This window comes from Musca autumnalis, unplaced genomic scaffold (assembly GCF_047663935.1).
Source record: "Musca autumnalis isolate F117 unplaced genomic scaffold, ASM4766393v1 scaffold_5, whole genome shotgun sequence".
NCBI classification, from domain to species: Eukaryota; Metazoa; Arthropoda; class Insecta; order Diptera; family Muscidae; genus Musca; species Musca autumnalis.
Window position 1 is genome coordinate 6716979 of NW_027412088.1, and position 15773 is coordinate 6732751.

Genomic DNA, 15773 nt, shown 5'->3' on the forward strand with positions numbered 1-15773 from the left:
AATTTTCTACAAGATTGACCATCATGATATTTTCGTAGGTTTTACCGTTTTTAAGATATAGAAGTTCAAATTGGGACAATGCACTGACTGTATCGCCTCTTTATAAAACTATACCATGACTACAATTTACCAACTTAAACTTATATATCTCAAAAATGGTACAACCTAGGAAAATATTGGAAAAGTCAGTCTTGTAGAGAATTTCCACAGCTATATGATTTTCTCCAGTTCCATTTCGATAAGACTTGCCGTTCCCGAGCAAAAACCTAACAATAAAAACCTAAAAATGTGATCTAAACTTCTATATCTCAAAAATGGTAAAACCTACTAACAAATTATAAAGGTCAATCTAGTGAATTTTTGCAGCAACAATATTTTTTTAGCCCCATTTCGATAGGACTTACCGTTTTCAAGCAAAATCGTGAAAACATAAAAAAACCTAAAAATGTGAACCTCAAGTAACCTTAACCACTAAAGTGTATGTTAAGGGAAAATAGGCTATTTTGGTCTTCTATCACGATGCGGTGTTAAAATATCGTTAATTTTCCATAACTCAAAAAATTACAAAGAGTGTTACCGGACAGTAATTATGGTAATTTGATATTTCGAGTCTCATTGGGTACACAAGTCAAATTCGGAAAATTGTAAATATACTCGTATGTAGGTGTTTAGGTAGAGAAACCTTGAACGATACCGTCCGATTGCAGTTGCTTTGAAGGGTTTTGCTACATGTTCTGAAGTGTGAAGTATACTGAAGTGCTTGTTACTTTGTATTCCGTATTATCAACGAGAAAGCAAACGAACAATATAGGTCTATGTTTTGGTATCCTCCCAATGTAATGTATCTTGAAAGTTCAAACTGAAATGACTGTAATTTAAGTTGTGAATTTTATTTTATCTATTTTCGGAGTCGACTCCGGAGTTGGAGTCGGAGTCGAGAAAAAAATTGGACTGGAGTCGGAGTCTGACCAAAAATGGTTCGACTCCGAAGCCCTGGTCAAAACTATGCATATAATAATATTTGCTTCAAAGATATGGACTATATCGTTCCAATTATTTTGGTACCGTCCCCACACGACAAAAAGGTGCGTTTAGGTGCAGTTTAAGGTCCCTCCTTCGATTCCTTTGACATTTTCACCGATTGAAGGAGATTTGCTTCCTTTTGGGTGTAGCATAGAAACTAAAAACGTGTTTTCCTCGAAATGGTATTTTTGAAAGCGGTGCCACTGTAGCTCTTAACCGGATGATCCGATTTTCATATATTTTTGTGGGACTATTATACACATAAAGTTAATCGCTAGCAGCTTCCTCCTATGCCAGGACATGGGTCGGAAGTACATCGACAGTTGACTATAAACAACAACAGAAACAAAAGAGGATCCAAAACATACAAGCCTGCAGAGTTGGCAAATCTACTTCTAAACATTTCCAGACCGTTCTAAGTAGTTCCGACACCGATACAATCATTTCTCTTCACTTCTAAATACTTCCGTGACCGATATTATTAAATTTATCTTTCAATTCACCGTACTTTCTGTTTCCACGCGGTTTCATAGTTCTGATCTTCGGAGTTGATAAATAAAAATCTCGTTTTATTGGGGGATGAACAAGATAGTTCCGAAACTACACAGCTCTACCTAGCGAAAATACCCATTACAAAAAACGAAATAACTAGTTATTTTTGACCACTTAAATAAGTAGTAGTGACTGTAAGTCAGCATTGGCAACAGTTTTAACTAATTTCTACACTCAAAATTGACATCAGCAATGGTTCGGCCTTCCTTAACAATGCAAAGTCCACCTACAAACATCAACAAAGAAAAGAAAAATTCGTCTGATGTTCCGAAGACATATTCCAAATTTGCAGAAGAATATAAGAAAACCAAATCGCACAACACCATAATCGCCTTTGGACTGCTAAGGGTCTACCATCTCGTACTCAAATCGTCCTTATCAAAAGCAGTTGGAGCACGCCAAGGCAGCTTCACACAGTCGTTAGTGACGTTCAGGGGACAAGAAGAGAGGTTGCTTCAAATTCACCATTGCAGAATGGGACAGGTTCGAATGTATTGCTTTGTTCCCGTACTGTTTAATAGTAAAACTCGTAAAAGAGAGAAAGAGAGAAAAATTGTTTTCACACAAAAGTTTTTTCTAAAAGATCGGGAACGCAAAAATGGAAAAACGTCAAAAAAGCTGGAACAAATGTTTAAGTCAACGTACCAGCCAATCAGACGCCATGTTACTATTTTTTACACGCTCAAATTTGTCGAGTAAAAAGTTTTTAAAGAGAGCGTCATTCAGCGCCATTTTTGTTTAAAGAGAAATGAACATTTTACGACTTTTTGGGTACGGAAAAGGGTTTTCGGGTAAAACGTGTAAAAGTCGTAAAAATTTTAAAAAATTTTAGTTCTGGAACAAAGCTTATGTTGTCGAAAAACCAAAAATGCTTCTGGTCCAGAAAATTAGGCCTAGCGCTAAGTTGACTAACATAGAGAGTGGCTGCCTCAAAGCTTTAGAAAACATCAACCGCATAAACCTAGTTCTCTCCATTATGGATGGGTGGTCATCAAGAGAAGATCTTGTATAAGGTTTCTATTGTCATAGAGCAGTTCAACAAGAAGCAAATCGAACATCCTTTACAATCATCGTCTGGGAAAAACTAACCTTAGGTCGAACTGATCAATCTAAAAGACTCTAGGATAGCTCTAAGTAACCTGCATTGCCACTTCCACAGCCGATCAGGCATAAGCTGCGTAACTAACAGCGAAACCGATCGCATAATTTGGTGGTTGTTTGGGAATCTGTTCGGCTTTGCTTTTTATATACAAAAATTTTCGATTATTCAACTCAACTCCAATGAGAAATTATTAAAAATAAATATTAAATAATCTAACGAAAAAATAAGTAACGAATTTTGACGTTACATTAAGGAATTTCGTGATTGATTTTTAGAGCTACAATTTTTTTAAGTTTTCGAACTCAACAATTTTTAAACTTAAAAACATCATATACCTGTATAAAAAGTAGTAAACGTCGTAAACGATGGAGGAAGATTGTGACACTCGAAAGAGATCTCTCAAGCTGATGAGAAATGTAAAAAAAAATAGACCTAAGACTAGTCAAAGCGGCATTAAACGAAAGACTCACTGAGATAATCCAGTCAAAATAAACATTGAAATAGCAAAAATTCCCACAAAACTGAATTTTGGTGTAGAGCTAGGGTTTGTCTTTAAAATCAATGTCGTAAAAGTCCCTTTCGATCCACTGTGTGCAGAAAAAGTTATTCAGGGTCAACTGTCAAGTTTTTAGGTTTTCGATTTTTATACCGTCAGCATTTATGCTAACGAGGGTATATACACTTTTATACGGGCAAAATGTGCCTCATCGAAATAATGGTTTTAGACCCCAAGTATGTTTGGACGAAATGTGTTTCAAACAATTTGGAGTTGACTTAGCCATGTCCGTTAGTCTGTCTGTCTGGCTGGCTGGCTGGAGCGCACGATAATTCTCAAACGGATCAACCGATTCGGTCCAAAATTTGGCTTTAGTAATATTTTGCCCAAACTTACTTCAAGTTCGAAGATGGGTTATATCGGTTCACTCCTTCGGGTACCTCCCACACAAAATTTCGGAAAGTTCAGTTTAGGATCTGCTCTCGAATCGCTTTGATTTTTGTTGTAACAACGTGTATTCACTGTCCCCCATACTATGGCATAAGTTTCATCAGGGGCAAGTCCACACTTCCTGAGTAAATAGCCTGAAAGGTGCAAAAACCCCTATGACAACGTGTGTAGTGGTTGTAGCGCAAGAACGGATCTGCCAATTCGGTCCAAAACTTGGCCTTCGTAATATTTTGCCCAAACATAGTTTAAGTTCGAAGATAAACCATATCGGTTCACTCCTTCAGGTACCTCCCTCACAAAAGTTCAAAAATGTTCGAAAAAGTGTGCGCACGATAACTCTTGAAGGGAGTGACCGATGTAATCCATACTCTGCACATCCTAATATATCTACCAGATATAGATCAGGTTCGAATATGGACTATATTTGTCTACTCCTTCTGGTACCTACCACACAAAATTTCGGATAAGTTCACTTTATGACCTGCTTTCGAATCACTTTGATTTTTGTTGAAGCGATTTGCATTCGCTACCTCCATTACGGCGGTAAAAGTTTTTTCAGAGGCAAGTCCATATTTCTTGGGAGGGCTGTAAAAAACCCTATGTCACCATATGTGGAGGCCACAATGTCTCGCGAACTGTTCTACCGATTTGGTCCAACATTTCGTCATATTTTATACAAACTTAGTTTCATGGGGCAATACCGGTCCACAACTATGTCACTAAAATGCTTGGGCGATATCACTTGAAAGGGGCAACCAATTTGGTCCAAACTTTGGTTCTCCTAATATTTTGTCAAAATTTAGTTTAACTTCTAAAATGGTCCATATCGGTCCTCCCTAGGTGTACCTCCCCACAAAAGTTCAACATTTGTGTCTTAGTGTAGTTAATTCCTAATCCTAATCAAATGTTCAAAAAGGCCACTAAATTCTGAAGAGACCCTAAATACATTCGATCTGTCCGTAGATGAAAGTTTCACTTCCCATTGGCTGAGGGTATATCTCTGTCGGCAAAGCCGACTGACACTTTTTTTACTTAATTTTATTTTTTTTTTTTTTTATTTGTTGAAAACAGTTGGTCTGATCAAAATGTGATTTTTTTCTTAGAGGGAACCATTTTTGAGATATAGCGGTTCTAAAAAAACACATCGCTTTTATGCACATATAAGGGAATATGCACATATTTAGGCGAACCGGCTAAAATAACTGGGGTAACTGGGTCTGTTCCCCCAAAAAGTAGAAACAGTACAAAGTTCAGATTTTAAAAACGGGTTAGACTCGGTTCTGCAGAACCAATTAAGGCAAAGTGACATCGTTTGAAAGCTTATGAAAATACCTAAAATATGGAGTGGTTATCTTAACCATATTTTTAATCTGACACTTAGATTGCGATAACTCAAAAATGGTAAGTCCTTTTTAAAAATCGCAGAGGCCATTCTTGTAGACAATTGTTAAATCTACAACTTTTACTTTAGCCGATTGTTGCTGATGTTCAACCAACATAAAACTTCACTGCAATAATGAAAAGAAAAATCATTGTGTTTCATTAAAGTAAAATTAATGAAAATATTCATTAATACAATGTAACTTTTTTATTAAAGTGATTAAGTATTATCATAATTGTTATGTAATTGTTTCATAAATCCTATACAACAGTTTCATTTATATTATAAAACTAGTACTATGAAACAGTTTCATTACATATATGAAAGTATTCCATTGCTTTAATAAAAGTGATTAATTTCTTAAAATGTGTTTATGTGGATTTTTATATAGCGTGTTTGGTGCAGCAAATACGTGAAATCGGTCGAAAATATATATGGGAGCTATATCAAAGCTGAACCGATTTTCACCAAAAGCAATAAAGTTCTTCCTATGTCTAAAAAAATTATATTCCCCGATTTTCATCAGAATCGGACTTGCATGTGCGTTGCGAACGGACGGACATGCATAAATCGGCTCAGAAAGTGATGTATATGCCTAGAAGAAACTATGGGTCTATTTCGTTTCCTTTTGTATGTTACATACAAATGCACAAATACATAATACCCCTTACCACAGTATGGTGTAGGGTGTAAAAATCCTTATCATTCCCTATATTTCTTGACCTTTACAGATTTTCCAAAAACTACTAGCCCTCTAGTTGAGCGACTAGTCAGGAAGAAAGTTGAGAGGGAGAAAACATTGAAAATATGAGAAGTGGTGTCTTTCATGTAAACTGTGAGGATGTATCCATCGGGAAAGATGTTGCAAGGGAACAAATAACAAAACAAACTATCATAATTCTAAAAGTTTTGGAATGGTGAAACAGCATTTTTCCACTACTCGTACAACAAAGATTATATTTTAATTCATTTTTTCTATTCGATCTGCTGAGGTCTACCCGTACAACATGATGTAGTAAATTGTGTCCAACACAGAAAAAACCCATAGCTACCTTTTGTCGTTTGCTCGTGAACATTGTGGGCGTACGGAACCGTAGTAGACCCAGTGAAGTGGCGTTTTGGGAAATCAAACAAATTCCGTTCTGAGTGTTGTTCTTATTTTTCCGTGGTTGTTGATGTCGGTTTGTGTTGTGCTTTTTGCTTTTCATTTATAACAACATTTCACATTGTTGTTGTTGCTGTCGCTATTCTTATTCTTGTTGTTGCTGCTGCATGCTAGTCATGTTAACGACATTGTTATAAATTGAGACTGGCATTTAACAAAAGTTACTTTGGAATTCCACTCGTTTGTTTGTTGGTTTGCGGAGAACAGCAACAAAAACAACAACATCACCAGCAGCAGTAGTGTTCGACAAAAACAATGCGCCGCCGTCACACATATCTAGTGAGGGTGGCTAAAGGGACGCCCGTTTAAAGCGTAGCGTATCGAACAAGACCCGTAAGTGTGGGCTGTTGTGGGTGATTGAGAGACTGGCTGGCTGTGTTTGGTTTCGATGAGGGACGACTGAGTGAATGAGTTTACTTAAAAACATAATCCAAACTGGTCGGTGGGGGTATTCATGGGTGGTCTATGGCTGCTTATGGATTTGACTGCGAATAAATGTGTGTATGTGAGTGTGTGTTTTGACGTTAACTGTGGTTTAACAGCAAATAAAGTTACATTCCTCGCCTGTTGTTTGTTTCTCATTGCTACTGCCACTGCTGATAGATATTACTGCTATCAATTCCTATTCGAATCCAAATGGACGAAGGACAGACGTTAACGTGTTTGCATAGCGTAGTTGGTGTTGTGGTTGTTGTTGTTCTTGCTCACTTTTTGTTCTCTGTCCCATTTCATGGTTATATTCTTTGGTTACTTTGGGTTCAACGTAGTCGTCACCGTTGTTGTTGATTGATGATGATTGACACATGAAGGCCGGATCAATTAAAGCCACTAATGATTGGTCGTTATGGTGACATTAAAGTCGTATATGCGACATTAACGTTGTTCGGCGTTAACGCTTGCTTTCTCCCTCGACTGACTGTCCACACTGAGTTTTTGTTTTGTGTTGAATGTTTCTATGTATGTTGCTGCATTTTCTAGGTTAAAATCGTTATTCAAACAAGCGTTATTAAATGTAATCATCAAATACGACCGACCGACCGGTTGTTTCCTCTATTCAGTTTTCTGTACGATTATCGAGTTCTCCCTCCATTTTAGTTTTGAATGATTGAATGAACTTGTTTTTTTCTTTACAACTGCATTGATTGGTATTCCATAAACAAATAATTAATCGATTAGTGGCAATCATTGCTGGAGTGCGGAGTGTGTGTGCGTGAGTTTTGATAAGTCATTGGATAATGAATGAAAATGATGGGTCATTGATTTGATGATAGGCCGATTTATTTTAACTTTTATTTGTTTACAATTAGAGAGATAAGGAATGCTATTGTCACAGATGGATTAGTTTATGTTGTATAAACTGGAACGATATTTTCCCCCAGATCGAAGAGACTTTGATCGAAAAAATAATAATTTCAGGAAGATGTGCATTAGTTAGAGAGAGGAGATTATTGGAGAGGAGGTATTCATTCCACAAATATTGCGAAAAGGCAATGGCAGAACATCTTGTGGACTTTGACGGACTGTTCACTTTGATGTATTGATTTTATTCACCTTGAAACCGTCATCAGCTAAACAAACTATATTTTTCAGATATCATTAATAAATACTGACCCACAGACAATACTTGGAATGCACATTCCAGTTCCAAGATTTTAATAAGGTATACCGTTTAGCCAGAATGTGTAAGCCGGTTGAAGAATAATAAGAAAGTAGGATCCGATTGGTTATAAAGTGATAAATAAGGCGTAAGATCATCTGGCTAGAAGGACCCGATGATTTGCAGAATTATACCTGGGAGTTGTAGCTCGAAACATATCTCACTTATCTACCACATTGGCTGAACAAAGGGTTCTAAAAACCACAATCACTTTACATCAGCGGCGCGTAGAATAATTCCATCAATACTAAAAAATATCTGTATGTATGGGTGAAAACAACAGTCAGCTTGACCGACAGAGATACAATCCGAGAAGTGGCCGTAAAATTTCGGTTTTTTATAGTCATCGTTCAAACTAGGCATTTAAGGATTTTTTTGTACTTTTGGGTCATTATGGCCGCAAGCATGGAACTGATGTACATTTAGAAGACATATAATAATTGTTCCACAAACATCCCAGAATTGACAAGGGAGACTTCTCTAAATGAGTGCACCCCTATTTATATAAGCTCAATGATATGGGACATACTGTTTATCGCTGAGTCCGAACGGCGTGTCTTAAGACACCACATGTAGAGAAGTTTAACATGGCTGGAATACTCAGGAAATGTCGCCAACATTAATGAGGGGTATTTTGCCACCGTTGATATTTTGCCTGGAGGGGGAATCGAAGTCACGACCTTCAGCGTGCAAGGCAGGTGTGCATTAGGGCTATGACTTTTTCACAACCTCTTATCCCTGTATCATATTTTGAAGAGTTTTTACCTAAGATTAAATAAAATCTTAATTATAAGACGATTCGATAAAAAAAAGTTCACTCACAAAGTCATTTAAAATATTTTCTATATGACCTTTTTTGACAAACTTTTGTCACTATAAGCAGATATATAACTGCAAATAAGCTTTGGAGGCCCACGGCATAACCAAAATGAAAATTATAAAATTATATATATTAAATTATATATATAAAATTATCTTTACATCATTACATACAAAAGTGGTTTGTTCGGGACCTTTTTCAATATTTAAATGGAATAAAAGTTATTTCTATTATAAATGGGAAAAAGGTCATTCATTCGTGAAACATGAATTAATTTTTTGATAATTTTTTTTTCATTTCATACTATTTTTTATTCTTGCTACAGGAAATCGTTTTTGAGAAAAAAAGTCATACCCCTAGTGTGCATACCATTACTATGAGCAAATTTTAGGCAAAATCGGATGGTACCGGCAGTGTGTTTTAAAGCTTTTGGGCCATTATCTCAGGAAGTATAGACTTGCGCCCGAAAAAATGTACCATTGTAATAGCAGTCGCGAGGATAATCTGCTGCTACAATTTTAAAACGAGAAATGTCCTTAATCTGCACATGCGCGAACAATTTTGAAATTTTGTATCGGAAGGATTGCACGCAGAGAAGAGATATTGTAGGAGCAATCATATTCCAATAACAAAATAGTGTATTTTAAAATTTTGAAAATATGTATTGTTGGTGCAACAATATATCTTGTGTCATTATGTTTCCTAATAAAAAATATATGGTTGAAACAACAATATATACTTTCAGAGCTTTAAAATACACTATTTTGTTATTAGAATATGATTGCTCCTACAATATCTCTTCCCTGCGTGTGGAACGATATAGTCCATGTTTCAACCAGATCTATGATTGTCTGGATCAAATATAACGGAAAACTAATGTTGGACCAAATCGGTTGATTCATTCGAGAGTTATAGGAAAGGTACCAGAACGGGTTGGCCAATATGGCTTATTTTCGACCTTCATTTAAGTTTGGACAAAATATTCAAGAGTTATCGTGCGTTCCAACTGGCAATACATGCTAATAACTAAATGCTATTTCCTTCGATTGTCTACTTATTTCTCTTTATCGCTATAAATATCCGTTCCTATTTATGTAGCATTTTCAACTTGTAATAAATTAACTTTCTAAGGTTATTGACACTGGGATTTTATAATCTATTTCAAATAGAATTTTATTCAACTCCTTCCCAAAGACAAAAAATAAAACAAAAACAATGAACACCATATGTGGCCATAATATCGTTTATCTGCAACTTTTAACGATGTTCTACAGACACAAAAGGACATTCGGTGGAGAAGAAAATGGAAGATAAAGTTTGCAATAAATGTAAGGGTTATTGTTCCCTTTTTTATTTTTCTTTTTTTATTTTGCTCACGCATACATACATACATTGATGGCAAACTACTCAAACGGAAATCCCTTTTCGGTTAAATGTATCCAATCGAATGATAGACAGATACATGTTATCTGCTGACACAGGATTCAATCAATATTTACTTCCGGTGTGCTCGATTGATTGTGCACGTCTTCTGTGCCTAGAGTGCCTAGAGAGTTGTTACGAACATAATTGATGGAGTAATGAAGAGAAAGAGAACACATGTTGTGTGAAAAAGTATGAATTTAATTAATTTTTCACAATATTTTTAATTTCATTATTGTGGGTGTAATCAATAAAATGCAAATAGAAACACGATTATCAGTTACGACTCAAACTACATTGAATATAATAGTAAAACAACACGAGGATATATTTACAGTAGTTCGAGGTTTATGTATGCATCAAATTCTTATCTCGGTAAATGCTTCTTGTTCTGGATAATATTTTATGTATGTATTTTCATCATAATTATCATAAAAAGCAATTGTTCTCTCATATAAATGAGCTCTACCCGATTCTATATACTAGTTCTATGATATGGGACCTACTTTTTATCGCCAATCCAAACTACTTGTCAAACGACACTAGAGAAGTTTTATATGGGTGAACAATACCCAGGATATGTAAGCCAACATTAAGCTGAGGGGCTTTTGTCACCGTTGAAAATAAATCTTTGATGTTGTCTAGCCTCATAATGCAGCAGTACAAATGAAGCACTCAGTGCCAAAACGGCCTAACCCACATGTTCAAAAAAATCAAACTGGCTATAAAGATTCAACCGGAACCTTTTGAAATAAATTTTTAAAAACTTCATATTGCATTGTTTTCGGAGGTAGTATAACCTAGTGTTATATAATGCAATAGGGAGCTGTTTTTAGTATTTATTTCAAAAGGTCCCGGGAAAATCTTTATAGTCAATTTGATTTTTTTGCCAAGTGGGTTAGGTCGTTTTGGCGCTGAGCGGTTCAAATATCATTATGGAGGGCCCATTTTAAATTGTTTACACAGTCTTTTCATAGACTAAATCCGGAATTTCATAAGATACTTTACTGTTTTATATTATATTATTTATTAAAAAACTTATTTTCTTCTCTTTGACATTCCGGGTTAGAATGTCCCAAAGTGTAAAAATGCATATCCCCAATGCTTTCTTATTTGATCCAAAACCTTAATACTGACTGATCTTTATTTCCTTAGCCACTCATATGGGTTCAAAGATCATTTTTTTAGGAAATCGCTCTACAAACCGCATCTCTTATTGTGGCTAAAAACAGAATTCTACAAAAAATATGAAAATCGGACCTTTATGAATATTTAGGTTATTTTAAATATGTTGGGCCCTATATAGGTATACAAAAATCCGAGACAATTTTGAAGAGGGCATGCATTTCAATAAACAAATTTTTGGACAGTCTACTCCTACCACACCCATGGCTTATTCGGTGAAAACCTCTGGCGCTCTAGTACGACTTTTTTTGAGTCATGAAAAACGAATGATATTCTGACAATAAGAAGACACATGTCTCAGCTTTCTAGAACACCCGAACTCTTTAGAAACGGTTCCTATAGGTCAAAATAGCAGGACAGATACGATTGTTATTCTTTTTCTCTCGTTCTGGTCCCATAGATACTAAACCCCTCAAATTCAAGAAAACAATCAACTACAATAATGTAGCAGAGAAAAAACAGTAAGAAATTTTCTGGAACATGCGAACTGCACTCAAAGGTCAAAATAGCAAAAAAAAAAAAACTTTAGAAAATATTCGATTTTTATACTTTTTTCGCCGATTCTGATCCATAGGTAGGTACAAAACCCCTCAACTACAAACATTTATTTAAGATTTATTTAAATTTGATTTGTTGATTTATTGGCAACTTTCGAGAGCGTATGAACTTTCTAGGGATGATTCCAATGTACATTTTTGTTGTTTGCTTGAATTTTGGTCGGTTTGATATCTCAAAACCCCAAGAAATAAACTTAAAGGATATTTAAACTTTATTTGATTATATGTGTTCACAAATTTCTTTAAGAAAAAAGCTACAACTTTGCGTCCACGAGTAAACCAAAATTTGTTGCTGTTTAGAAGATATAAGCCTCACAAAATGATCCCTTTTGAGATGGAGGCCTCAAGTCTTTGTGGGCCAATAACCGCGAAAGTTCAAGTGATGGGGCAAAACGCCGGGACAAGTGTCTACTTATTTTCGGTCAACTACTTCACTTAATTTCGCCTCGAACTATGTACGATACACCTTTCAATCTCGGCGACAATAAGTAAATCCTTTGTTCTTGTTCTTAAAATAAAACAGTCGGCTTTACAGACAGAGATATCACGAAAAATTTCTAAAATTGCCTTTTCCATTTCAAAAAAATTAAAAAAGTATTTGATACTATATCAATGAATCGGGATAAAACAGCTTATTTTACCGAAATGCGTTTAAAAGTTCTGGTATAGTACAACTGCTCGAGAGTTACAATACCCCATACCTCAGATTCAAAATAAGGCTATGTGAGTTGAAACTTCATCTATGAACGATATAGAATCGAATTCCGGCTGCGCAACCAAAATCGTCTTCCCCAATAATTGTGTATTAGGGGGTTTTCAGATATTGTGGCCCCTTTTGAGCGTATAAACTTTCCGAAAAAAATTTACCTATATTTGGACTACAGCTCGTAAGTGATGTTGAGGAGGTACCTGAAGGAATGGATCTACATACCTCATTTCGGAAGTGGATCTCATTTTGGGAGTCCAAATTTTTGACCGAATCGACTCATCTGTTCGAGAGTGGGTGCGCTCCACCCACTAAAAATGGTGATTGATTTCCTTTATGTTTTGCTGTGGTGATGCTACTCATCGGCAAAACATTCCAGTATATTTTCAGATTTTTTTACAGCTTTCGGGCCAATTTTCTCAAGAAGTGTGAGCTTACCCCTGAAAAAACGTGTACCTTCGATGTGCAAAATATGGACCAACTCTGTTACCATTTTATTGAAAAGGTTTGAACTTTTGTGGAGGAGGTACCCGAAGGAGTGGATCGATATGACCCAACTTCAAACTTATAGTAAGTTTGGACAAAATATTACGAAGGCCAAATTTTGGACAAATCGCTTCATTATTTCATTCATTAGTTAGACAGAAGGACGGAATCCAAATTGTCTGAAACGTATTTCGTCCAAACATATTTGGGGTCTAAAACCATTATTTCTATGAAGCACATTTTGCCCATGTGAAAGTGTATATTAGGGCTATAACCAAAAAAATACCACCACATAGCCGTGTAGAGCATGGAAAACTATTATGAAATACGGCGTCAATTTTTCTCTATCGCGAAAAAAGTTTCCGCACCAAATGCATTGAAGTTCAGTAATGCATTTTTTAATTTTAGCTGTTATGACAACAGATTAGCTTTTAATTAAAATTTTATTTTTTTTTTTTTTTTGTAATCTAATTTAAAATCTGAAGCATTGTGGCGTTTTTTTTTTTTTTATTGGGATAGCGTTTGCAATTTTGTTTTTTCAAAATAGTCTGGCTTAATCCCATTGTTGTTGTTTTAATATTTTAAAAACAACTATTTTATTAGTGGAAAAGATTTGGCATTGTTCGCCAAGGGGTAAGGCAGGGAATACTATAGTTTCGATCCACGCCACTGGATCTCATCAGTTCCCTTGTTTCTTGTTTGTGGATATTCTCCACCGAAGTTATTTTTCAAAAAGCTTTTTAGTAACACAAAAAATAAAATACAGACTACAGATAAACACAACGTCATATACAAAATTGAATGTGATGGAAATAAGGAAGAAAAATGTGGCATGATGTATGTGGGTACTACAAAAAACAAATTAAAAACTCGATTATCTGCGCATAAATCAGATATAAAACTAAGAGACCAAAATGTGATTCAAAAAACGGCCCTTGCAGACCACTGCAAGACCAACAACCACACGCCAAACTTCGACAAAGTACAAGTACTGCAGACAGAAAACAACTACAACAAAAGACTAACACTAGAGATGTTACACATAAACAACTTAGAAACATCAAAGAGAATAAATTACAAGAGCGATATCGACAATGCAGCTTACTGTTACCGCCATCTCACACAGAAAAAATAGATCAATGCAATACTAAAATAACTCAGTGCAATATTTACACTCGACGATGATAGAATAGACTATCGTAGCTTTAAGTGAACTTGACACTAGTTATTTAGAAACATTTTTATAATGTAAGCGGTCTGTGTGTTTATTATTTTTTTGTGTTTGTTTTCTTATTATATTAAGCCAATGCTGTGATACTAATGGATACATATGTACACTATGTTTACTTTGTAGATATCCCTGAAGATGCAATGTAAACTATTGCGAAATATTGGTACAAATAAATAAATAAATAAAAAACCCTGAATAATGACCTCAAGCTCAAAAAATACTCATCTATTTATTTAAAATCAAAAAAAAAAGGTCGAATAAAATCCACCATAAAATTTAATAAAATAGTTGTTTTTAAAATATTAAAACAACAACAATGGGATTAAGCCAGACTATTTTGAAAAAACAAAATTCCTAATTTAAAATCATTATCAAAGCGTTCTGGACCAATTTGTTCTCAAATCGCGCCATTTCGGAGCATATAAGGAATTTTTGACACTATTGCAATTTTTGTTTTTTCTTTATAAACTCGTGAATTTTATGTTTATATTTATTGTACCTATTGGACAAGAGAATATGGTGTCATTTGCAACAAATTCGCGAAAGTTACAGACAGTTTTTAATGACTTTGCCTGTGAGAATTGTATTTTTTTCTATGAATATTTATTCAAACAAAGCCAATTTAAAAAAATTATAAGTAGAAAAAATATCAAAAGGGTTTTAGTAATTACAGTCGGCGCGGAAACATTTTTCGCCGAATCGATCTTAGAAACGCGTTTTCATTATTAGGACAAAATTCCCCACGTGGTACAGGTGTTGTATTTTTGCAAAAAAAAAAACATATACGATTCTCACAGGCAAAGTCAACAAAAACAGCCTGTAACTTTCGCGAATTCGTTGCAAATGACCCCATATTCCCTGGTCCGATAGGTGAAAAAAGTAGAAACATAAAATTCACGAGTTTATAAAGAAAAAGCAAAAAATTGCAATAGTATCAAAAGTTCGTAATATGCTCCGAAATGGCGCGATTTGAGAACAAATTGGTCCAGAACGCTTTGATAATGATTTTAAATTAGATTACAAAAAAATTAAATTTTAATTAAAAGCAAATATGTTGTCATAACAGCTAAAATTAAAAAATGCATTACTGAACTTCAATGCATTTGGTGCGGAAACTTTTTTCGCGATAGAGAAAAATTGACGCCGTATTTCATAATAGTTTTCCAAGCTCTACACGGCTATGTGGTGGTATTTTTTTGGTTATAGCCCTAATAAACAATCAATTTGCCAAAAAATGAATTTTCTTGTGAACATTTTGTCCGATAATTTTTCACAACTTTCGACGTGGGTTATCACGGCAGGAGTGCATCTATAAACTTAAATCTTTGTATGACGATGAAGCACCATCCTCTAGCACTGTGAAAAACTGGTTTAATGAATTCAGTCGTGGTCAATGCTCACTCAAAGACGCAGGTAGTGAAGGTCGTCTAACACGACTGTTGTGCCAGAAAACATGGATGCCGTGAGTGAACTGATAATGTATGATCGTCATGTGACATACCGAGAGATAGAGGCATCCTTGGACATTTCTACCACAAAC

General features: G+C 35.2%; 2 long non-coding RNA genes across 2 annotated transcripts in view; one reads left to right on the forward strand and one right to left on the reverse strand.

The window, feature by feature from the left end:
- LOC141406537 (uncharacterized) overlaps nt 1–15773 on the reverse strand; it is a 217637-nt gene that overhangs the window by 70766 nt on the left and 131098 nt on the right. The window lies entirely within an intron of this gene.
- LOC141406538 (uncharacterized) overlaps nt 14090–15773 on the forward strand; it is a 376869-nt gene continuing 375185 nt past the window's right edge. Inside the window, exon 1 of the long non-coding RNA XR_012413426.1 lies at nt 14090–14250. This is a non-coding gene — a long non-coding RNA (uncharacterized lncRNA). The remainder of the gene's footprint in view (nt 14251–15773) is intronic.